At 39.9% G+C, this 25,889-nt stretch overlaps 1 protein-coding gene and 1 long non-coding RNA gene across 3 annotated transcripts in view; one reads left to right on the forward strand and one right to left on the reverse strand.

The window, feature by feature from the left end:
- Window positions 1–25,889, reverse strand: part of LOC139812139 (uncharacterized) — a 118,463-nt gene that overhangs the window by 49,445 nt on the left and 43,129 nt on the right. The window lies entirely within an intron of this gene.
- Window positions 21,869–22,938, forward strand: LOC139812143 (uncharacterized). The gene is made up of 2 exons (XR_011731814.1): window positions 21,869–22,270; window positions 22,856–22,938. It is a non-coding gene; the product is annotated as an uncharacterized lncRNA (long non-coding RNA).

The raw sequence follows: 25,889 nt of genomic DNA on the forward strand, positions 1-25,889 counted from the left end.
TTCGAAAAACAAAATTGATATCTCTAAGTTTGTCGTAATGTAAAACTATATTCTATTGTATAGCGTTCTAAAGGAGATTTTTGCTAGCAAACTTTGTGTTGTAAACTTTGCGCACAATTGTCAAAACGTTATGAAGAATCGCGTTGTGAAAATGTTGTTTATATTAAATGCAATGCTAATTTCTTTAGAAAAGGCGAAACATCCTTTGTAGGTGTAATGTTAAACGACCTTCTCCCTAAATATATACTTCGCGAGAGAATGCACTTCGCATTTCGCCACTTGCTCTGCAGAGTGTCCTACAAAGCATTGAGCGGTAAGAAAGCAACATTACGAAGTTACTACCACGCTCGTGGAACAGCCTGGTTTGAAGTCGCCAAGTGTTTCATAAAAGCGTTAACTTTCCAGGACGGAAATTTCTCCTTTCCTAAAGCGGAAAACCCGAACAGCCACTGAAAAGACAAGGAAATCTGCCGTACACCCCGATAGATATTCCATTCATCGTTCTACACTGTTTCCAAACGAATAATTTGATTTTACCGCATTAAAAAAATTTACTATGTCGCGGGAAAGGATCACGATCGTCTCAAATGTCCCGATAATTGCAAGACCGGTCGATCGGCGAATCAAACTTAATTAAGCTATATGGGCAAGCGGTTGATTCTTTTCATGGTTGTCGACGCTAATTGAGTTACGCGACACTGCGACCAAACACGATTGCACTTGTCAGAATCCGCGCGGCGATTTCGGAGCACAGGAATGGTCGAAATTTATCCGCAGCTGTGACGCGTGAGAGCCTCGATGGTGCGCTGCACCACTGCGGGGATCGCTACTTTCTCCAGCGAAATACCAACGAGTTAGGCACTACGTGAGAGATTAACCGAGCAGCATATGCTCCGAGAGCCTTGCTCTCTCGCTTATGAATCCAACGGCCAGTAATACAGCTTCTCTCGCCACTCTCGAAATAGACCGCGACATCGGATCGCGGAGTTTCTTGGCGAACCACGAGGATCGCAATGTCCAATTGTCAACAATGTCAACATGAACATTGTTGTCAACTATTAATTTGCGACGTATTAAATTGGAAACGGAAATTAGAGATACAATTAAGAGGATATATAATCGCTTATCGTTCTTCAATGTACAGTGTACACAATAGCTTTTGATGAAAAATGCATTCAGCTTCACGAACATTTTATTTTAATTCATTATCGTTGTTATATATATAGTTAGCCGGTGTTCAATATTTTAAATATTCCTTTGAAAAAACTAGTTTGATTCTTCGATAATGTCACATGAATATAACCTCTGACATTTATGAAAAATTACAGTGCTATTTTACAATTTATTTTACAAATAAAATCATATAAATTAAAAATGGTTATTTATCTGTACGTTTGAATGTAAACTTTAGTCAAAATTGACATTTGCAAATTTAAGGATTTTCAAAGTTATGCGACGAAATTAACGGAGAAACTCATCAAAAATCAATTTGCTTGCGAGATGAAAACAATATTAAAAATGGATGAGATATAAATTTAAGCGCGCAATAAAAATCTATGTTAAAAAACATAATTTGATCAACCTACATTGCATACTGATATAAATCTATGTCACGTAATTAGCATGCAGAATTGATTTTCAACAAGATATTTTTGTCTATTTAACTAGCATATATTAAGTAGCTCTACGAAAATTGCTTGAAATAAACTTCAAAATGTTAAACTATTTTATATTTTTCTCTTACTCAGAGAATATTTCATATTAAATAATTCTTTTTACCATATAAAGGATAGATTTTATGTCTCAATTTTGATATTCTGTAAAATTTTAAGCCAACGTTTAATTAATAAGTTAATGTAAACACTTGAAATTCAAGAATATAAACGACAAAATGTCGTTTCTCAGTTAAATTAAAGTAGTGTGTACTTACAGAAACTTTATAAAGAGGAAAGGGACAGAAATATTGTATATATAAAATGAACAAAAAATATTTTATGTCCTGCTAAAGTTGAGCATACCTGGTCTCGCGACAGTTTGAAAAAGCTATTATCGGATTAAAAGAAAAGGAAGAACCCCTCGATTCCATGCGCGACTATTCCCGATTAGCGTTCGCCGCGGCATTAAATCGCTATTAAGTGTCAACTCGTATCTCGGCTAATTGACGAAGAAGAACTAATTACAGCGACTTGGCCGCGAAATCGCATGGAATTTGTTAGGTGCTTTTTGCAAAACGACTACTGAATTCCGATCGGTTGTTCGTAGGCGAGAAGCCTTCGGACGTTTTGTCGCTCCTTTTCTTTGTCGCCTTCTTCGCAATCGTTGAATTTACAATCGTCATGAACGTCGAATTTGTGAACTGCCTCGATACTGAGTCCAATTCTTAGTAGGTACGCTGACATTTTTACCAAAAATTTCTATCGATTCCTGAGATTTTCTTCGCACGTTTCTTCATTTTTTTGAATTTCATGACAAATGATAGTATAAAAATTTGCAATTTAAAAAACTTGCTTATATAGAATAATGAAACAATAATGTACTAGATTATATGTCACAGGTATCATAACCAATTGTCCTAATCTTATTTCTTACTTTTAATGCCTGATTTAAAAGCTAGGTCACTGCAGTATGTTTAACGTTGTCTCATTAAAATCTTAAAATCAAATGGAATATAGTGATTAATAATGCTTACGTTTATTTCGAATTATCATCTAATGAGGAATATTTCTAAGAAAAGATATACTTTTTTCTCTCCAAAGTCCTCAGAATTATAGAATATAAATATAGAATAATTCGTGTAATAAGTAATATTAATTTCTATAAATTTATTATACAATATATATTTTTTAATCATAACATTTTGCAACGTACCTACGACTGCCTTTACAATTTCACGATATTTTATCGTATATAAAATTGTTCTAATTACGTTTGCATAGCATAATTAAGCCAAACACTTCTTTCTTCCTCTCATTATTGTTCCTATCTCCATCACGTGTGTGCGTCATGATTTTTCCTCCTTTTCCCAGAAGCGGCAAATTATCAATTCGCTTCTCTCTCATGTTAACGGATGTAGACGCCAGAGAAAATAAAAGTAATTCCACGTATTCGAGCGCATAGAAATATAAATAGATTTCTATGTGATAAGCAAAACTTAAATGCAAATTGTGCGATGTGCAATAACGCTATTAACCGGAAGGCAGATTGCTTTTTGTCACACAAGAAATCAATTTGGTAGAATAATTATCTCGTGTAAAAACAGCATTATCTTCTAAATTGTTTACCTTTCAAGTCTATAAAATGTGTAGGCAGAACCACGTATAATCAGTTTTGGGCTACATTGTTTTAACGGAGGAATAACGGTGTGAAAACAGACCGCGCTATGATTAACAGCGTATTGCGGTCGACCATGCCTCCATTGTTTACTGATACAAGTAACAAGTTGCATGAAAGTTTTATACGTTTGAAAGTTCACCGTGATAGATCGCGCGTACTTCGACCGTAAATAATTCGCGGGGACTCGGTTTATTTTCGAAAAAGATTGTTTCTGCAAATCGAGTTACTTTGTGACACACCGATGCTATTCCATTTGTATCATTTATTATCAAATATCTTCCACACTCGCGCATCTTTCAATTAGTATATGCGGGCGCTTTTATTTACCAAAACGACGGGATTAAAAAACCGCTGTAAAACGATCGCGCATGAGCATCGATGACGTGGATGAACTCTTTCTCGTTACAATCACTCCACTTGTGAAAGTCTTGAGAACGACTGACTTTCTTTCATGCGGCAATTCCTAGCGCTTCGATATACAATTGCACGAAACGCATTGGCAGCGCAATAACAATATCAATATTTCCATTTCGGAATTTTACAAATTTTTTTACATTATCTGCTGAACATTTTTTTTTGTACCTATTGCCCCTTTTTATGATAAAGCACAGATTGATTTAATTTTATTTATTTATCAAGGCTTATATATTGTTTCGAAATTATCCTTTTAAATAAAGCGTTTTCCTCCTTTGCGTCCATTCTTTACACATGAATTATTTATAATAAACATTCCATTTACCAAAGGACAAGATGCTACTTTCAGACAACTTGCCTCTTCTTTGTGTATACTCTTTATCTGCCCCTGTTTCGAGCTTATGCCAACGAATATGTGTGTAGATTCGTATTCTAATTTTGATTTGTAAGACGACGGAGAATTTCATGGCCGTATAGAATCGCAGTCGGGTTTCCGCACACGAGTTTCAATTTTGATATTACGAGTGTAGATTCGGTATAACGGAATCTGGCTTACCGCCATATCCCTTGCACAAGGTAACAGACTTATACACGTTTGCCGTCAAGTTAGTAAAATATTGAAGACTGCAATACGGGAAACGCAGATTTCAGAACAAATATTTATACATAAGTATTTTTTTCCCTACGATTAAATTTATTTCTTAACGAACTTCTTCGTCTCTTATATTGACTGTGAAATAACACGGTATTATCCTTAAGTATATACATTTTTGTATAAGGATAAGGCCAATTCTTTTCGTATAATCGTCCTTGTAACAGTCCGCATAATTTATTTCCGAATCTAAAAATTCCGGCTGCGTTTTTACACAATGCTTGGAAATTCTCATGCTACGAATGACATTATGCCGGACAGTGACATTCCTACCCACGGAGATCTCGTGTACATCTCAATCTACAATCGTGAGAAAGTGAAGCACAACTAGCGCTCTCGCGTATAATGTCGTATAGTCTCTGGTGACAAGCGAAGTAAAATTCGCTCGGCACGCAACTCGTCCCGACGTTATACATCCCAGCCGGCCGGATATATGTATATATGGGATATATGCGTGCGCGCACGTTTCGCAACGATCGCGCGATCGTCCGCGAGTCTATTTGGCTTCGTTGGCTCCGCCGTTCGCGATTCTTGCCACGTAGCACTGAATCGAGTAATCACTGATTACGATCGCGCGCTGGTTAAGAACGGGCATGTCGACTTTCCTCGTGCGGCCGACGCGTGATCGGGAGACGAGGCTCGCGTGGACTAATCCCTGTAATTAATTGATACTAAATATTTATGGCAATTATTATATCTCCAGCGATATATATACCCGCGATGTTTAATTAACGATACTTTGACGTATCGCAGCGATACTTCAAATCGGAGAAACTTCGAAAGAGAGAGGAGGAAGAGATGGGGAAAGAGAGAAACGAGAATTTCCTAAATTATAGTCTACAAATTAAATCTCGAGCCAAAAGAGATATCCCGATGATTTTTCAATTCTCGATCGAGAGATAATTTCTTAACTTTCCAATTAAAATTAGATTCAGATGTTCGTAAGACATACATTCGATTCTATTCAATACTTATCAAATACGTTATAGAAAGAAAGTGTGAGATAAGATTTCAATTTTCTACATCGGTGTGCCAATAAGTAATTAAAATTTGACCTTGTCTTATTTGACATTAATCGTCTCAAATGTAGAACCGCGATACGAAGCAATATTTTAGGCACAAAATTTCAACGTTATGTTCGTAATTGGCGATACAAGAAGTTTCTACAATTAAATTTTCGCACAGTGCATTCGCTTAACGTCGCGTGTAATTCGGCATAACATGCGGATTAATTCGTTACAATCAGTATACACACGCGTACTCAACTGATCTGTGTGCCTGTGTGCCGTGTGTCGTCGCGTCGCCAACAAACGGTGTGCGTTCGTAAATTATGCGAGAATATGACGGAAATCGTCGTCGGGCTTAAATGCGGGACACGTGGAATTCTCGCGCTGCCCGCCGTCCGATGTAAACGTGATCATTTTGACGGTGGTACGTGAGAGCGGGCCGGCCGTGCTCGGTTGACGTTAGGGTCAGCGAAAGATCGTAAATCAAGGTCATAGTCGCGAGGCAGACCACGAGGCAGACATTTTCTACCGTCTCTCCGTCCTGGCAAATTGCGTCTCTCTCGAGCGGTGGCGACGCGCGGTAAACGGGGACGCCGATTATCGATAAACCCGAACGCCATCCTCATCGCCGCCGCCGTCGCGCGGCGACTCGTAATTTGCGATTAACGTAAACTCGCGAAAGTTGTGAAACGCGCGGAAATCCAGCCTGCTGATTTAACGCGAGCCATTCCCCGGTGAGGACAATCGAGTTGACTTTCGAAACCTTGTTAATTGCCCCCGCGTTTTCATTAGCGGCTATTTCAGCTCGGCGCGCCAATTAACAAAGATTATTGTTCGGCTTAAAGATCTGAAATCTTACTAATTGAATCTTGAGTATGGGGCAATCACAATATTTTCACGGTATTCGATTAACGCTATGTATATTACTTGAAACTTTAGAATAGTAATAATAAAAACTGATAGGAAAAGATTAATGCAAGTTTAATGCGAAGATTAATGTAAACTGATATACCCAAAATTATTGATAAAAAGATTTAATGCGTTTAAAAAAGAATAGTAATTTATATTTTGTATTTCTCTTTGTATTTCTATGTCTAATATTGAAGATAAAAAAAGATACTGCTAGAAATATCCCTTTATCAAAAGACAAATATTCTGATTGCTGAAATCTCTCTTGTCTAGAAAGCTCTCTACATATGACAAGTCGCATGTTTTTTACTCTTCCTTCAGAAATTGAAATTTCCTTCCACTCGACATGTAATTCGCCTTTCTTCGTGTAAAATTCTTACCGGCTTTGTTAAGCTATTCCACATAAAACCCCAATGTTTTTTCCACTATAGCGAATACAAAGAATTTAATCACAATTGTCCGTTACACACTTCGTTGAATTTAATTATTGCACGAAACTTACGCGTTTTTTCGATCAGAGACAGCCGGTGCACAGCTAAATAAAATCGCGTGATAATAAAAGATCGATGCATTTGTTATATAAAAAAATCAGGCTAACAGCATATATTTAATCAATCTGCAAAATGTAAATATATTTGTTCAAATCAAAGTAGAGCTAAACCGACTTAAAAAAGTAGAGAAAATAAAAGTTGTATACATTTTAATCTACTTCAGGCTATTACGCGCGAGATTGTCCATTATGCTCGTTCATGCTGTTGCGAGCAAGAAACTTTAACGCGTCTAATAACAAAACCAATATGGAATAACAAACAGTTTCACAAATATATTCGAATCGCGATATTATTGGATGACCATCGCGAGTCCATATACAGTTCACAAATAAACTCTATTGTTTGAACGAAATAAATTCTATTATTTTCCTTTGTTGATTCGTTGCCTGAGAGGTGATATTCTCTTTAATATTCTTTGTTGTAAATCTATTTATGATATTTATTCCATGAAATTCACACGCGAAAAAGCTGGAGGTGATAAAATGCGATACAATATCGTATCCATCAGATATTGGATATACTTGCACAACTATACATTAAAGTCAAATATTTGACGAACTATTGCAGCAAATTGATTTGACTGACGATAATTATTGATATGTCAACTGCAATGTCCTTCTCACTAATTTATATATGACATAAATAAATAAAGAGAGTAGTTTGTATATCTTCGTTGTATCTCCTTCAACATCGTTGAAAATACGGATGTAAAAGGGTTGTTAACTATTAAAACGTTGACGCCGAGCGATGAATTGACCATAAATGGAGATGGATGCAAATTTTGACCTTGCTTTAGTGCGCGCAAGCCCGCCATATTTCGCGGCGTGCTCGCGATACATTTTTCCCCGACAGCGTGCGGAAAGCGTACATACAAATTCGCGAAGATCAACGAGCAAGCAAAATATGCGGTCGACAGAGCGGAAAATCGGGAAATGGGGCTGCGGGGGGCAGGCGGGAACGGCGAATAAAGTATCCGGGCATGTCATATTTGCGCGATTTGGTAGCCGACCAACGTTATCATAAAATCAGACCGACATATGCGAGTACGTTCGCGCAGAAATGAACCACTTCTCGGACGAGTAAAAGAGCTGCACATCCTCGGCGATGGAGCCGCTACCGCCGCCGCCGCCACCGCCGCCTCAGCCACGGTCGAGGTATCGATTGGCGGTTCGTGATAAAAATCGGCGATACGAGGAATACCGGTGGCGACCCGTAGAATGCAGCTGTCAATATTTGAATGATACGGTTACGCGGCCGCTGGTCGATAGCGTGCTCGTGCGGATTCAATGCGGTTCGTGGCGCGAGATCACGTTTCGGATTGCGCTGCCTTCGATCGTACGATCCAACTAATTAATTTATAAACTGCGTCAATTATTCTAGCGGATAACGACGGACTCTTGAGTGCAAATGATTGCTCATACGATATTTCGAGTGTTGTATGTTGCATGACGTGAGAGCAAAACGTCTAAAGATTAGAAAAGCTAAAATAAAGTCTCGTTTTTAATTGCGTGACTAATACATGTGAAAAAAAAGAAAGTTAAACAATATATTTAGACATTGTACGCAAGCTTAGAATGTTCTATCATGTTTGATCCATCTAATATTGCAGGGAAAATTCTTGTTAATGTAATTAATGTTTCCACCTTCTTTTAGTGATAATCTATAATTGTCTAGGCTTCTATGTTGCTGAGTAACAGAATATTTATGTCAATAATTAATACTAATTCGGAATACAGTAAACTCGGTTACGCCAAATAGCGCAAATTCAGACGATATGTGTATATTAATAGGGCTATATTAATATCATCGTTGGAAAACATTTCAACTAATCGTGTCAAATATATTAATATCGCTGAACGTTACAAAATGCCACTGAAATACGATTCTATCTTACCGCGAGCGATGTGAAAAATATATCATTGTGGGTCCAAAATCGAACCGGGGATGGCGCGCATTTATTATTCAGCCGTTCGTTCGGTGACTTAGAGTTCTTGTCCCCGCGCTTTTACGCTGAAGCGGAGCACGGTGAGATATCACTTTTGTCCTGCGAGCGCGGTTGTAACGTTACGAATAAAACCGATCTCGAAGGGCAGCCACGCGAGAATAAAGCGAAACGTCTGAGCGGTAAGACATCTTAGGGGTTACCGATTGATACGTGCTCGTTTTACGTGAGTTCAGCTTGTTGGAAACACGATAACGATACGCATTTTGCAATGGCGAAGAAAGAGGAGAGCGCATATTCGCGGTTATCAATATGAGACTCGTGCCAATTACACATCTTGCGGTAATAAATCCGATATTAATGATAATATTAATGAAAATACAAAGGGAGTAACGTATTGATATGTCAATAATAAGCAATTAGGTTTCTTCTGATAATACGCAGACGGCTACGATAACAATAATAATCTTACTCGCTTTCAATAAATGCTAATTAAGTCGCGTGATTATCCTTTACGATAATGTATATAATAAATAACTCTGTTAAAAAGAAGCGTTATGACAATAATAAGACAAGATAACAAAAAGGAAAAATCGGCAGGTAAAATTATCAAAACAATTAAACGAGATCGTTGCGGAATGAAAATTTATAGTTAATTCCCGTCGTTTAAGATTGCACGTGTCACATCGCGTTCGATACGTCCCGGAGCGATTTTTATGCCAAAGTATAATTATCGCGAAAAAACAATCTATATTTGGAGTTATGAAACCACAATCAAACAAGGTAAATAAAATGCAATCGATACACTGTTTACTGGAATTCTTTCCACTAATTAAAGCGCTCATATCATCGACGCATTCCGATTTCTTTGATCAATTACAGATTTAATAATATCGATTTAATAATAATAAGATATCGATTTGAATATTTATCATCAATAAAGAAAATAATCACGCATAAAATAAATCGATCGTTGACACGATTGACATACGTTTTCATATTAAGATAATTCCCAATAAATTTTTTCAATCGTAAAAACAATGTAAAAGATTATAATTATATTACCGATTTTCACATTTATTCTTAATGAATAAAATCGTTGTTCATTTTACTGAGTTACATGCTTGACACACTCCCCAGTTCGAAGTTCGATGCCGGTCGCAGTCAATTAAATCGCGTATCTCTAGTCGGACTTGTTTGTCGTGATACAGTTTTTGCTTTCGAGCAGTTTTAATTACCGCAAAAATTGGAATATCAGCTATTTTGATATTTGTCGACTGAACAGAATCATCGTTCACCGAGTAAATTAAATAAATTACCGATATATGCTGCTTTACTAATTTCTCATCAATTAAACCGTGCGCTCTGTGCTCAATATTCTGTTACCTCAATTTAACACTGAAATATCTTTAATACAATAAAGTATAATACAAAAAGTAAAATAAAACATAACGTAATTATTTCCGTAAGCTTGTTTTAATTTAGAAATCTTTAATTTTTAAAGGTTTAACATCTCGAATATTAAAATGTTAATGTCTCATCCAAGCTTCTTTGAGCACATTCTGCAGATTATAATATAAACGGCTGTTATATATTTTTCGTTAGTAGATAAAATCATCGTGCCGAATAAATTAGAACTGCTCATAGCCTAAAAAACGCGTGTCTCTCTCGTCGACACGTATCTCGACGTTGAGCTTTACCTCTGAGCAAGTAGGCGGCGAGCATCATGTCCTTGAGCTGCGGAAGATAGAGGCCATTGAGCAAGCCGTGGTTCAAGTAGTTCATATTAGGCAGCGGACTGTTCAGCCCCGGCCTGAGGTGATTCAGGTTCGTCAGGTGGCAGGGGTGGCTCAGTCCATGATTCAGGCCTTGATCCTCGCCGAGCAGCTCGCAGATTCTGCACCGGATCTTGGTCATACTACCGATTCCCTCGTCGTCGTCGTCGTCGTCCACCACGCACTTGCCGAGCTTGTCCCGAATCGGCGCCGCCACTTCGAACGACCGGCTCACGCCCGGCAGATCGTGAGACTCGAGCGAAAGTTCTTTTCTCCAGGTATTACAAAAATATATTTTGTACACGACTATATCACTGTGTGCGCGACGACTGCGCGCGCTCTGCCACGGCACTTCACTCGGCACTTCCCCCTCGATCCTCTGATGAATCGAAACGAAGACATCACACGTTATATGATACAGAAAGTTATAAGACTTCGTACGATGGGGAGACTCCTAAACTTTCTCTCGATGTTAATCAGAGACCTTAAAATCGATATAATTCTCTTTCAAGTTGTATTTAATTGCTAAACTCGCGTGTCTGTAATGTCGTAATCATATGTTGCAAACATATGTTAATTATTGAATGTCAACATCAATCAATATTATATATATATAAATATATCATAGATGCAAAAGAGCTTTTATCTGTAACATTAACTAATATTGAAAATGTTTGGTGCTTAAAAGATCAAAGTAGCAAGTAAAAATCGCGATATTCCTCTAATAATATCATCTATATTGATACCTATCGACACATTGAGACTTTCTCTCCATGTTAGTCAGACGTTGAAATATAACTTTCGAGTTGTGTTTAATTGCTAGATTCGCGTGTCTGTAATATCGTAATCATATATTGCAAACATATGTTAATTATTGAATGTCAACATTAATCAATATTAAATACATTGTATAGACACAAAGTTTAATACTGAAAAGATTTGACGATTAAATGATTAAACAAGTAGCAAATAAAAATTGCGATATTTCTCTCCAAAGACAGCCTTATTGACATCTATCAACACATTTTATTTCCTCCCTCTCACGTCTTTATGTATAATATCGTGTCGTATCAACACTTAATGAATTCTAATGAGAAATTACACTTTGTATTTGCGCAAATCGTATCTGATAATTGATATCATGCGGATCTAACTAAAACGATTTTCAAAAGCACGACGATAACAAACGAAATGACTTACTCCAGCAACCGGCGGCCAACCCAGCGACGACAATTGCCTTACGTTCGCAGCGATCGCGGCGGAAATTCACGCAGCGAGGCGTTTTGTCGCGTCGCGTCGGCAGAAACTGCGGCGCGCGTTATCACGTTACGACTTATCAGCGGAATATCTGTCTACTGACCGAGCGCTACACGAGGTCTCTAAGCCCCGGAGCCTCGCATTTCATACCGAACCAATCGAGGCGCGGAATTGACGACCTTCGGCTATCGGCCGTTTCTTCGAACACGACGGCCGTGATGCGAGAATTAATGCGCTTCAATTGTTAGCTCTCGATTTATACTGCCCTCGTACCTGTTGCTCGTTTAGTGTATCGACATAACATAACGCGTCGGATTGTCAACGATAGAGCCATTTCGACTAAACTATTTCGGATTTCTTGCAAAAAAAAACGAGTTTATGTTTTAACTGGAAATGCATGGGAGCTTTGTGTGTTTACTTTGATGTTCCATATTTCTATATTTTTCGTACTTTCTATGGATTTTTTTACCTGTCAATAATAAATCTTTTGAGCACGAAAATTGATACGTTCAAAATTTTAAAATATATAGACGGCTGAAAGATTTTCTTTTAAGTATTTTTACTTGGATTCAAATCAATTTTAATTTCAAATTGTATTTAATTGCAAAGCTATTTATTATAAATTTTAATATCAAAAAATGTTAAGACGATATGGTTTTGATGATCATGTTTTCTATAAAAGAAATCAATTCCAAATTAAAAAAAAGTGCGAAAAGTTTCAGATATTCTACATAAAAGGTACCAAAAAGTCGGTTTTATATCAAAATTCAAGAATAGATTTACAAAACGCATGAAAGAAAAACAATTTACTATTATAAGAATAGTTTATTTGTTAGTGTAAATCTTAAGAGTTGCTTAATAAACTGAATTTTTGAAATTATTACGAAAACTGAGAGCGCGCGCTCAGTTTATTTTATATATAAATCTCTCTGAAGTAGATAACCAAAAGTAGCTTCAAGTCGGAGTAGTTGAAACCGACGAGCTTTCCGGTTTCTTTCATGTAAAAGCCGAGCAAAAGGCGTTCCGACCTTTTAACTCCAAGAAAAAGTTACCGCATCTCGCTTCGCGGTTTGAAATTGATCTCAGCGACGTTTCACGACAAAGAGGACGCCCACAGTGCTTGAAGAATAAATGCCGAAACATACGGCAAAGCGTAAAAAAGCCACGTTAAATGAGGAACGGTGCGCGCGGCAGTGTATTTGTCAAGAGTTTCGGAGTTATCAAACTCCGCAAAACTTCCAGCTCATTATTTGAACGCAATTTGATTTACCAACGAAGTTTTATAATGCATAGTGGCTTATGAAAGTATTCATGAACGCGATTTTGTTCAATCTATATAGAGGTGTAACCCACTAGTATCGTTTTCGCGAAGCAAATCTCTTTCGTTCACTAGCGTGTAAAAAATTGGATTTATATATAAAAATGTCGATTAAACAAAAACGATAAACTATATATACTTATTATCGTGTAATTAATTGCTATATCGATTTTCTCCGTAAAGCGATATAGGCCATTCTTATTCTTCTCGGAAAAAGAAGTGACCGTTGACAGAGAAATGAATTAGGACAAATCGCAGCTGGAAGGCTCGACAGAGCGAAACACCGCGACGAGACTTTTATTCTTTGTCTACGCTCCTCTGCGGCAAAACATACTCGGGAGGAACAACCTTGGCCAAGTTCCGTAACGGAATATTGGAAATTCCGTTTCGCGAAGCTATGCGATGCAATATGTTTTGGCTTCAAATTACTTCGTCTATCTCTCGTTATGAACAACGATTTGTTGACCTAAGTAAAATACCTAATTTACGTTTATTGATTCTAATACGACGATTTATCTAATTTATATTAATAATAATTATACGATTTATATTAATAATAATTATAATATTGGAGAATAGATAATCGTCCTCTCTAGAATCGCGTCGTGAAAACAAATTTTATTTGAATATATATTTCTATTTTTTCGATTATTTGCAAAATAAAAGTTTATTGCGTATACAGTCAGTTATAATTATCCGGGAACGGTATGAAACATATTCGTTTTCATCGGTAAATAACTAAAGCAGAATGGAGTACAATATCGTGGTGAATGGTAACATGAAATCGTGATCGAATATATTTCCGCAGTTTGTCAATAAGAGTAACAAATCGTATAAATCTTCCATATGTGAAAGTAACTATGATTGCTTACGCGTATCGAGTTTTAACGTTTCAAAGATAAATAGTTAACGAATAGTTTTGTATTGAGACGGTTATCCTGATGGCAAATTTAACACACACCATACGTCTATATTTCTCCGATCATACGATAAATTGCTAGTAGTCCTATCGCTATAATTAAATAGCGTTTAAAATCGTTAAATTATTTAAAAAGCAAATTAAGGGATCTTTGTAATGACGTCAGATTACTGTTTTAAACAGTAGGGCGCGTAAACAAAAACTATCATAGCAACGAATATATTAAATAACTTACAGAATAATAAATAAATTATTATGATTAAATACTAACTTAATTGAATAAACTGAGAAAAGAAGGTAAACAGTGTGCTCTGCTACACACCTGCACATTCCGGACGTAACTCAACAAATTAGTGACACAACCAGCCATTGTACTTCTCGATGTATATCACAAAGCGACTATAGCGAAAACTGATATGTGCCTACTGAAGTCCTTGACAATGTATCTTTCCTATCTGTTACTACTCTTGCTGAACTTATATGTATATAGCAGTTACGAATTATTCAAGTCATACCTACGATATCACGTCAATAATCATCACACCAAGATGATGATTTAAAAACAAAATGGAAGATACTGAAATGGAAATATTTCAACTATCTAAAAACGCATTTTAATTGCATACTGCATTTTGCAAGTTGATGATGTAATTAGGAAACAAATACCGCGTTTATATTTTTAAAGTTCTAGATAGGACATTTCTAATACAACTTTTAAAGTATTTTTATGAGAGATACGAAATCTTAATTATTGTGATGATTAATGCACAGATATATAATATATCAAATTTATTATTTTATTGAGAGGTTTATAATAAACAATATATATGTATAATAATTACGTAAGGGGGAAGAGATCATTTTTATACGAGTATCACATTTGCAACTTAGTGAAAAGTGTTTCGAACAGACTTCATGCGTCAAGATTAGATCTGGCGCTTATCGTGTGACTTTTGTCAATTTTGAAGAAAAAAAACAAGAAAGAAGTGCCGCTCGAAGCGTGTGAAATGGTTAGCTCAGCAAGTGCGATAAAACCTCGTGCGGTCTTTTATATTCCACCTTTCTGCGGTATCGTCTACTTCACTCCGCGTCTTTTTTTCTCACGAAAAACCTTCTCTTCCCTTCTCACTCCTTCCCTTGCTCCTTCCGCAGACAAAATTGAAGCAGGTGTAAAGCAAAATTGACGATGTTTAAAGATAATGTCACTTTGCTTCCATTCTCTTTGTTTCAGTCATGCTTGATCGATGAATCATCCTTTTTGTTCTACGAACGTGCACGTTCTGATTTTTGTTACATCAGTGAGTATAGATATAAAAATATATCTACGTTACATATATAGAAAAATATAAAAAATTAAAAGATCTTTAGTCGTTCTTTATGCATCCTATCATTTCCAAAACATGAGCAAAGTATATGTTTATCAGTAATACGATTCGAATAAATTAATAAATATTAAGATGTCTCAATTAATATGTTAGCAATTTTGTTAATTTGTCGTAGCTAGAACAGAATAAAAGATCTATGTTTTCTATATCTCACCCTTTTATTTCATTATATTACTCCATTACGGTGCACTCATTATAGAATAGATCAAGGCATAAAAACTAGCGCACGCTTTTAAACAGACAATAACGAATCTCGATATGCTTTGGTTAAATATCTGCACAAATGTAGTTGATAAAACTGCTGTTGCTCATTTTGTTGCAATAGCAAGATAACGTCCATTACGATTCTAAAGATGGGCGAGTAAAGTTAGATAAACCGAGGTTGAAAGTGTAGCGAAGTGTAGCAGAGTGCACTGTATTACGGCATTATGAGATTACTTCGTAAAATCTCTCTTTCTTGGGGATTTCCTTCGGCGGTTAATTACCGCGCGCGCGGAACGGTTTTTCGAGAACGAAGCCGCAATGTTTTTCGACCTCTCAAGACATTGTTTAATTGTGCGACAGGAAAACATCTCGCTTCTCTTTGATTACGTTAGCATTGCTAATCCGCAAAACTGCGTTTACCGCCCGTCCTCCTCCTTCGTCCCATCGCCCCGGACACCGTAAAGGATCGCCTGTACTCGGCAGCTCGTGCTTTATTTATGCGATAAAGTATAAGGAAGGCAAGAGACGAGAGGGGAGATTTTCTCTTTCGGTGCGTGCGCACGCGAAGTGACGGGGAGCAGTGGGTCTCGCGAGAAATCCGTTTGAATGCATCGCCATATGCGAATCTAATCCCAAATAAAGCGCGTCGGGACGCGTCGACCAAATAAAATCAAATGAATTATTAACGACGATAAGGACAATGGTTCTCGCGCGCCGCCCGCCGCAAAAGCTCTCGCAAAAGGTGAACTGTCGCTTGCGTGCGCACGTACGCGCGTGTGCATTAACCCCTTTCGTTCTACCGCGACTGAACCGCGGACGTACTTTTTCTTTGCATGTACATGATATGCAAGCATGTAATTTTAAAGTGAGTTAATACCGTTATCGAATTAAGTTCCATGCCATAAGTCATTTCATTTTTAAATGGAATGAATAGAGAGAGACTGTATATCTTTTATTAACAAGAGCGTTGTCGACGTAATAGTCTTTCAATATCCATTTATTTATTTTCGACATTTTTTATGGATCAAAAGTGATGTATGTTTAGTCATGAATGTTGCTAGTAGTCATATGAGACATAGAAAGCGATATAACAATAAAAATCAGTAATTTTAGCATAATGTAGCATAGGTAAGTTGAGATAAATGTTTGGATAAGATTTGATAAAATAATTATTACTATTAAAATTGCATGTGAGGCAGAGTTTTCTATGTTAATTGGTACCTTAAACAAATTAAATGTCTAAATATTAGACGTCTCATTGTTAGCCATCATTCAAACCAAAATAAACTTTTCTGATATTTCCGTGCACGTTTCACTAACGCATCGCAAATCAACCACGCGTCTTGATCATAAATCATGTCTTCTCGAATAGTCACGCAAATGAAATGTCAACGCGATACCCCGGCTACAGCGTGTGCGCGCGCGTCGAGGTTTTACTTTCCGACATTAATACATTAGACACCGGGGCATGCCTTTACGAAGGACGAGAGATAAAAATACGCTCGCTCGCTCGCTCGCGTCGCGGAAGCACTTCCTCTTTATGCCATGGCACTTTGCCACCCCATGTTACCCCACGGTTTATACAAACGCGGCGGCGGCGGCGGCAGCGGCGCCAGGGACTTTTTATCGTGCCGAGGAGCCGATAAGCCTGAGCCACTCGTGAGTCACGCTTCCGTTCCGCGCATGAGGTGAACCCTTTGGACAAAGTGTTTCTTTCACATTCGTCATAAAACGATTATCGGAGCGACTGGCGCGCGATTACAATGCGGCCCGTGCGCGATACGCCTCCCTCGGCGCGTTTCCCCCTGGTACATTATAGTAATGTTTCTAATGGAAGATGAAAAGGATACTCCGAGTACTTTCTCGATATGTGGCAAAAATCTTTGACCGTTGACCAGCGTGTGCTCGACGCACATTTAACTCTTCCGCTAATTGTAAGCGTAATTAGGTTCCACCGATTGGAGCTTCGATTTGACATTAAGAGCAATCAATCTAACAAGATTTGATCGTATAGTTTTACATTTAACAAATATAAATTTGCCTAAATATATCTGACAATGAGCAGATAAAGTTGATGACATCTGCGAGTGCGGCAGCATTACAAGAGATAACGTCATTTCTTCTGAAGATGCAACTTTGGTAAATCATATGCTTCCCTCGTGCGTATGCGTCTTTTCGCCCCTTATTAAGAAAACGACACCTAATGGTTCGCCGTCCTTGGGAGACGGCGAGACACTGCTCGCGAAATCGTCAGCGCGAAAGAAAGCAATCGCGGCGTGATCTCATCCGGATCGACAAGGCGCGGATCCCCTTCGTGATTCAGACGCAAAAGCCTTAAATAGCACTTACAAGAAGAGATTCTGGAATAAGATACCAAGAGGAAAACGTCGGCTGTTTCGATACGCGTGCGAATCTGTCTGGTTGCGTTGCAAAATTTTGCTCGCGTTGACCGCAACCTTTTTCGAGTCTTCTCGACTTTCTATCGCGAAAATCAGTTTCTCCCGGCGGATCCGTATCCCGACGATATCGCCGAGCGTTTAGAGTGAAAGATAAATGCGCCGTCACTCGGAACTTATATAAAGACAGGCCGGCGTCAACAAGTTGCATCATTTTCCCGACACGAAGAACTCGCCGATCGTCGCGCGCGCACGCGTCAAACGACGCCTCACGCGAAACGACGCGTTTACAGATAAGAGCTGAAGCTGTGTACAAAGCGTTCATGAAATGTGCAAACAGATTTCTTTGTGCATCGAGAATAAAGCACAACTTAAGGAGGATGGTTAGTCAAATCAATTTGATAAGAATTAGTTCAAATTTACAAAGAATATTCGTCTAAGGGAATCTGTTGTCCATGCCAAAGTTGAAGACAATCGTCTGCATGGTTGTCGAGTAATTAATTATTGAAGTTATACTCTTGTCTCTTTCTTATACACGGGTGACACAGCAAAAATGTTACCTAACCTGTAATGTAACTCTCGAAAGCATATTAAAAATGATAAGAATTTAGTGAAAATAGGTGCAAATAACTCTTTACATATTTAGGAAGAACTTTCTCGAAGACTGAAATGATTCGTCTTTATAGTATCAAGAAATTGTAAAAATAAAACAGGACCACATTTATTATTTCCACATTTCAATGTGGATAATAACGTATTTCGGTTTCAATTGTACAAACAACTCTTTTTAAACCTTAAGAAACAGCAATTAAATGCATTCCACATATTTATTTGCTAAAATTCGTTTATTTCACGCGACGAAAATCTAACCTATATGCTTTTTCCCTGCCGCGCGCCGCCTCCCCGCAAGGAGAGCTGACCAACCTCCTTAAGACGTTTTACTTGTCGTTGCTAAATACAGGCTGTACAATACATGCGAATCACAAAAATATTCTCAAGGCAATAAAAGATTTAATTTTCTTAATGACTTTCCTCTCTCCTACAGCTTTGCTTCGTAGTTTATAATAATTATTTTCTGCATTTATTTGTTGATTGTTTTATTTGTCTCCAACAATCCCTTTCTTCGGTCGTATCATTATATCATTTATATCAGAGAACTGTACTAGATTTTAAGTGTACGGACACTTCGAAGGGAGTATTCGATCACGAAATGACTCGGTTAAGCTTAGTTCAGGAATAGCGTGTCTTCTAACAAGTTAACTAGCAATCAAACGTGTTCCTAATTGGCGGCCTCCTAATGTAACACCCTACGGGTATTCTAACGTAGAACCCAACCCTACACTAATTGTTCCGATGCGAAATTCTCTACATGTTTCGTAACACTCCCCCTACATAGGCAATGAAATTTCAGTAATTTGTTACGTAACAAGTTATATACTATACAAACGCACAACATAGATATCAAGACTTTATGGAGCCATATGCTCTGTTATGACTAAATTATCGACAAACAAATATGCTCGGGTAAATTAACGACATGCAGTTAAGTTAATGAAACTATAATAACAAAACAACCACAAATTTTTCAGTTATCTCAGAATGTTGAAAAAAATAAATGGCGTAATTGAATCGATGTAAATTGATATGTATAACTGACACGATTAAATAAATTCCATTTATGCAAAAACGCATCTAACGTTTCCAAAAAATACTCTAATTGCAAAACTGCCGTTACACGTTACACGTTAACCGATGCCTGCCTGCAGGAAAACGAAGTCAAAATTATGATCAGATTTATCAGATTTGCGACGCGGTGCAGATCTAAGCGTCGGTCATATCCGATCGCGGCTCCGATTCCGTATATCAGCGATAGATCCAATCGATTTCAGAAACGCGCGATCGCCTTCGGCTTATTTTATAACGGATACAGGAATCATCCGCCGTGCAATGCACGGATTTTTTTCGCGCGACGCCGTGCGCGAAATCCACGCGAGCGAAAAGCGCCTCGCCGATCCGCCTCGTGTCGTTTCGAAAACGCATAATAAGTAAAAGCGGCGCGGAGAGAAGCGGATTACACGTGGAAATTATCTATCGGACAAATCGACGCGCGCGCCTATAATTCTCAACCACTAGCGGTAAACGGCGGAGGTATCAAATGGTAGGCGCTATTATTACCTCCTTCTTGCCGAGCAATTCGAGACCATTTGCACCTTCCGCCGTGCCCAGGTGCGCCTAAGTACGGCTGCCGGCAAGAACGGTAATTTACAATGTATACCCCCCACTCGACGTGCGATGATAGCGTGCGAGCGCGGTTTATCCTCTTCAGGGAATGATCCCGAGAACGACGACGATGCGACTCGACTAATCGAGCGGCCTGCAAACGCCAAACCTGATTGACTTGCTAAAACAAACTGAGAATTTCCTCAACAAAGAAGCACACCGATCGGACGGTTGCAGAAGAGACGCGTAAAATGAGACACCTCTCGTATGCGCCTACTTAAATGTCAAAAGATACGCGAAAAAATGCTCTCCGCGCTCGGCCACGTACGATGGAAATAGCGCGATTTGAATTTCAGATAACCGGTGCGGCTAATCACACTGACGTAGACGGTAGGCTGAAAAAAGAAAAGGAGCAAGTGGGTTTTACGCGGAGCTTCCTGTTATGCGGTGCGACGAATGCGGCGCGGAGTCTCAGGTGCAGTCTCGAGAACGTTGTTGTGGTTTTCGTTCTCGCGGTAATTCCCGGATTTGCGTGTAAAATAAGTTTTGATAAACAACCGTTCGACGTCGTGCTGCACGGCTAACTTTGACGTTTAAACAGGAGTTTATGACACGGAGTTGTCAATTGTTTGAGCAAAACGTACCGTAAGATGAGCATTAACTACCCAGAATTATCACGTTCACGCGTAATACGCCGAGGCGAAAGATATTAATGACAGTCGGGGAAAATTAGCATGAAAGTTTCGCGATGTAAACACACCTTGCATCACAGCGTGACGCGCAAAAGTCGCTACAACGCGACGCACTCCGCCAACTGTGCGGATCGTTTACGCGATGAAGATCGATCGGCTTTCCTGGCTTCCTGGAAGATGCGCGCTCGAAGGGAGAAGCCGATCCTAACGCGAAACGGTGCAGTGGATCATCAGCGAAGAGAGTCGCGGCCTGCGATCGGCGCGCTCGAGCGAAAGAACGCGCGGCCGAAGGAGGAAGACGCGAGGACGGCCGGGATTTCCCCTCGTTAATCTGCGGCCGCGATAACGATATCGCGAGCCTCGTTATCGTCGCCGAGGGTGGAACGTCACGTTCACGTCGTCTAGCAGTGTCTCTCACGCGGGCGATCGACGATTCAGTGCGCGCGTCCACTGCGTTTGGCAGGTGACATTCGCGGCGGCGGGTCCTGTGAGCGCGCGAGTTGCCGCGAGTGCCGCGCTGCTCTCGACCGGACTCGTACCCGCTCGGTGTTTCTCGTCGGCGACGGCGGCGGCCTGCCAGCCGCCGCGTCGTACGTCGTATACGTGCTTCGCGGCCGCGGGCGAGAGGAAGACGAGCATGAAGTCAGTGGTGTACGTGACCGAGACGGGGCTAGGCGGCAGGTGAGACGCAGAAGGGAATACGCGAGGCGCTCGCGGACGGAACGGAGACGGAGAGACGGTCTCTATCCCACGGCGGGTAGGGAGACGAGGAGCGAACGAAGAGGAGAGAAATCACGGAGCGCGAGACGGACAGGAGCGACAAGGAGAGGAACAAATGACAACGTAAAAGCGAATCCGCGAGAAGCAGGACGGGACGGAGAGCGAAAACGCGAGAGAGAAAGAAAGAGAGAGGGACAGACGGAGTACTCCGGTACTCGGAGAAGAACGGAAGAGAGGAGAAACACAAGATGAAAAGAGATAGAGGCACGCGCACGCGGCAGCTCGTTCCGCGAGGTTCGCGACTCGACTGATCTGTTGGTTCGTAAAGTCGAGAGTAGCGCCGGTTGGAATTCTGCCTGCCGCACCGAGTCACGTATACGAATCTGCTGCCGCATCCCACCACGTCGCACCACCACCACTGCTACCCGCGACAAACGGCGACGGCGACGGCGATCCACGTCGTCGTCGCGACGCAACGCGCCGGCAACGCTACGCGCCGCTATACCACTACTTAATCTCACGCGTACGGTGCCAACACGACAGCGCCGTTCGTTCATCGTTCTGGCGACCGTGCATGTACGTCTTTTATGTGTACGTTTACATTGCTTGAGGCCGCCAACGGCGTAACGCGCTAAAGAGAACGGCGCGGCGGCGAGACGAAGTGACCGCTGGCTGTACGCGCGTGTAGGAAGCAGATTACGGTGTCTGGCGTCGTTGCGTCGGGCACGTAACGTCGGCCGCGGAACGATTTCGATTTTAGGGTGGAGGAGATGACGAGCTTCCCTTACTCTTTTACACGAACTTGCCACGTAACCATCCTCTTCCGATCTCTCGCCCGTTGGAAAATTTCGTGTACAGTAACGTCCCCGAAAACCGAGAGTAAATAGCATCCCTCCCTCCAGTCTCGTTTCCTCCGTTTTCTTGTAACACTTCTTGTACTTTCCTGTTGTCCTTCCTGTTATCCTGTTTACACGAGAGTTCCGGAGCTATCGCGCTTTCTCTGCAGTTAGAGATTTCTTAGTAAATCCGAAGTTGATTTTCGCTTAATGAAAATGTATCTGCAGTTAACTTGACATTAATGTAATATATCGCGGCACAAACTGAGATAAGAATTAAAATGCGTAATTAACAAAATCTAATTTATTGTAATTCAAATTGTAGGAGCATCACTCTGATTGCACATCCAGAGAACTGAAGAGAAAATCACGAGAGAAATCAAATGCAGAAGCGTTAAAACCGTTGTACCAAATAAAACACCGAATTTTATCGACGTGACAGCTTATGCCATACAGGTAGCGATTTATTGAGGCCAACGACGGAGCCGCGATTACGTGTGTTTGATATCTCGATATCGCGTTTTCCAGCAGTCTGCTTTTGATTTTCAACTTTTCGAAGACCAGCCATGCGTGCAATCCGCATGTGTGTTTGCCACTAGGGCTATCGAAAGGTTAATGAATTATTTAGTGTTTGCTTTAGCTTCGTGCCAACCCTTGTTAGACGCTCTACGTAGCGATAGCAACGCATCAACTTCAAGCGTAGAATTTAATACGAGTATATAGGTACGTAATGATATCTACTGCTAAACAGAGCGTTTTCGAATTTTGCGATCTCGTGTGTGTGTCAATTCTCACTTAGCGAAAACTCGATAAAGGCAATCACTTTTGTCGTAGCTTTTTCAGCTTTTAAAAACAAACCTGCGCAATCAGGCCGCAAATCAAATTTCTGTTACGGCAAAAGTTCGATTAGAGTCTACAGAAAATTAAGCTTCTGTTAATTTAATTATTTACAGACCATCTCTTTGTAGAAGCTTTGATGTCGATTAAGTTACTTTTTAATTAAATTTAAGTACACAGAATTATAGAAACGAAATTACAAAAGAGATTTTCTTCGTAAAATAAAATGTTTGATTAATCTTCCGAGACCCTCCCAAAATTTCCGCACCATTGTAGCGTTTAATTTATCGTCACCTTCCATTATAAACATTCCTTTCCACCCATCATAATTTTGTAAGTTAGGTATGTTACGAGATTGAGAGAGAGAGAGAGAGAGAGAGAGAGAGAGAGAGAAAGAGAGAGAGAGAAAAGTAGTCTTTCGACTTTGAGAAGTTCGGCGTATAGCTTTAAAAGGCAATTGGGCGCGAACGAAGCATTACCGTTATTCCCCGAGTGTCGAGTCACCGGATATAGTACTGACAAAGTTTTGCCCGAATTGATGAGTTCGGGGCTCGGCCGTGTTCCCTCATCGGTAACTTTCATACCTACAAACTAGCACGCGCCTTGCGCTCCATGCGCTACTTAATAATGAGCGTGCAGCAACCGAGACGCCGCGCGGCGTTTTATAACGAGAGAGAGAGAGAGAGGAGAGAAAGAGATATTCACAAAGGTGTGTATGCACGTGGAAGGAGAGAGCGACGGTCCTCCGAGCGACGTTCTCAAGGATCGGGCGGACGCGCGGTATCGGTGGCGCAGCCCCCATAATCGATAATTAAAGCGTTTCATCGGACAGCGTCGAAAAGGCTTCTAATCGACGCTAATTATCGTGTCGCTCGCAACCGGCTTCGCTCGTAAATAGTATATCCGTGCGCGTCCTCAACTTAATATGATTCCCGAAGGTGTAATTTATGCTCGCGCGAGTACACCTACCTACTCTACCTACCCTACGGGGTCCCTTCTCCCTCTCGTTCTTTCGCTCAGCTTCACCACGATTTAACGTCTCACGGCGCCGGGCTCAGTTGGGGACAGAGATGGAAAGAATGTGTGTGTGTGTGTGTGTGTGTGTGAGAGAGAGAGAGAGAAGAGAGAGAAAGAAGAGAGAGACAGCCTAGTCGACCTGACGATGCCATGACGTCTAACGATACTATGAATAATTCATTATAATTAACCGGCTACGAAGCCGGGACGAATCTCCACCTTCGATCTCGTCCGATGACGGGGCCGGTGCGATCACGATCTATTTAAATCGGCGTAACTAGCCTTTACGTTACCTGCTGCGTACGATAGACGAATGCGAGATCCCATAGGGTGGCAATTAAAACCTGGCCGAAGGGAGTTATTATCGCGCGTTACTTAACAAAACCGAGCATCGTCATTTGCGTCCGCTGCGAATAATACTTTTTCATTATTGCGTCAGAGAGGTGTGCAGAAATATTGTGCTTTCAGGTAATAATTTACGTGATATTTTCACAATTGCTTGTAATATCAAACATAAAACGTATCTGCGAAGGTTGTTAAACGAGGATGTCTCACGCTAGTTTTGTCTTTTTGATAATTTTATGCATCTAGTAAAGATTTATTTAATATAGCAAACTCTATGCAATATAATTGTTATGAATCCATTAAGATATTTATATTTCTTACGTGACATGTTTATACATCAAATTGTAAAACTAAATTTTGTAAATAGAATTAGATTTCTTGCAAAAACTGTGTGTACATATTCGTTTAAATGTTTAAAATATAAAAAAAGTTTTAATAATTTATATTTGATGTACGTGAAAACTTACTTTCTCGCCTATATAGCATAATTATGCTCGATAGAACTTACTTTCTCGCCTAGCATAATTATGCTCGATAAAAATAAAGCATTTCTTGTATCTGTATATGGATATAAAAAACTAAAATAAATATGGATAAAATATGTATAATGAGATATATATAGATAAGTAAATATATTGTATCCATGCAAAAAGACAGCGTCGTATTTCCCTGAAATTCGTCGAGCCATTCAGGGAGTTAACGTATTGCTGAGCGTGATGGCAAGAGCGCGGAGCGGTATAAGGAGGCTGATCCTGCTATCAAAGTCCAGCTCCGAAAACACAATATATCGTCCCGCGGTCATAATCGTTGTTGTAAAGTAGCCCGCCGGATCTTGTATGCGTCTCGCAACCGTCGTACCTTCGCGTGCGTGTACACAAGGCACAGAATTCCTTCTCGTCGGGCGAGGTAACGACGGGAGGATCGTTTCTCGCGTGCGACAGTCAATCGCGCGATTTAACACGCTTTCACGTGTCGTATCCGCCGTCTCTTTCTCTTTCTCTCGCCGTCTCTCGAACACCCGCAATATTCCAACCCGATAATAAACACTCAGTTACGGTTACGCTACAACTCACGTCAGACAGACCATTTTTTAACCCTCGACTTGTTTTAAGGCCGTTCCGTTGCAAAATATCGAAGCACAATGATGTAAAGCGCTAACA

The sequence above is a fragment of the Temnothorax longispinosus genome, chromosome 4 (assembly GCF_030848805.1).
Source record: "Temnothorax longispinosus isolate EJ_2023e chromosome 4, Tlon_JGU_v1, whole genome shotgun sequence".
Lineage (NCBI taxonomy): Eukaryota > Metazoa > Arthropoda > Insecta > Hymenoptera > Formicidae > Temnothorax > Temnothorax longispinosus.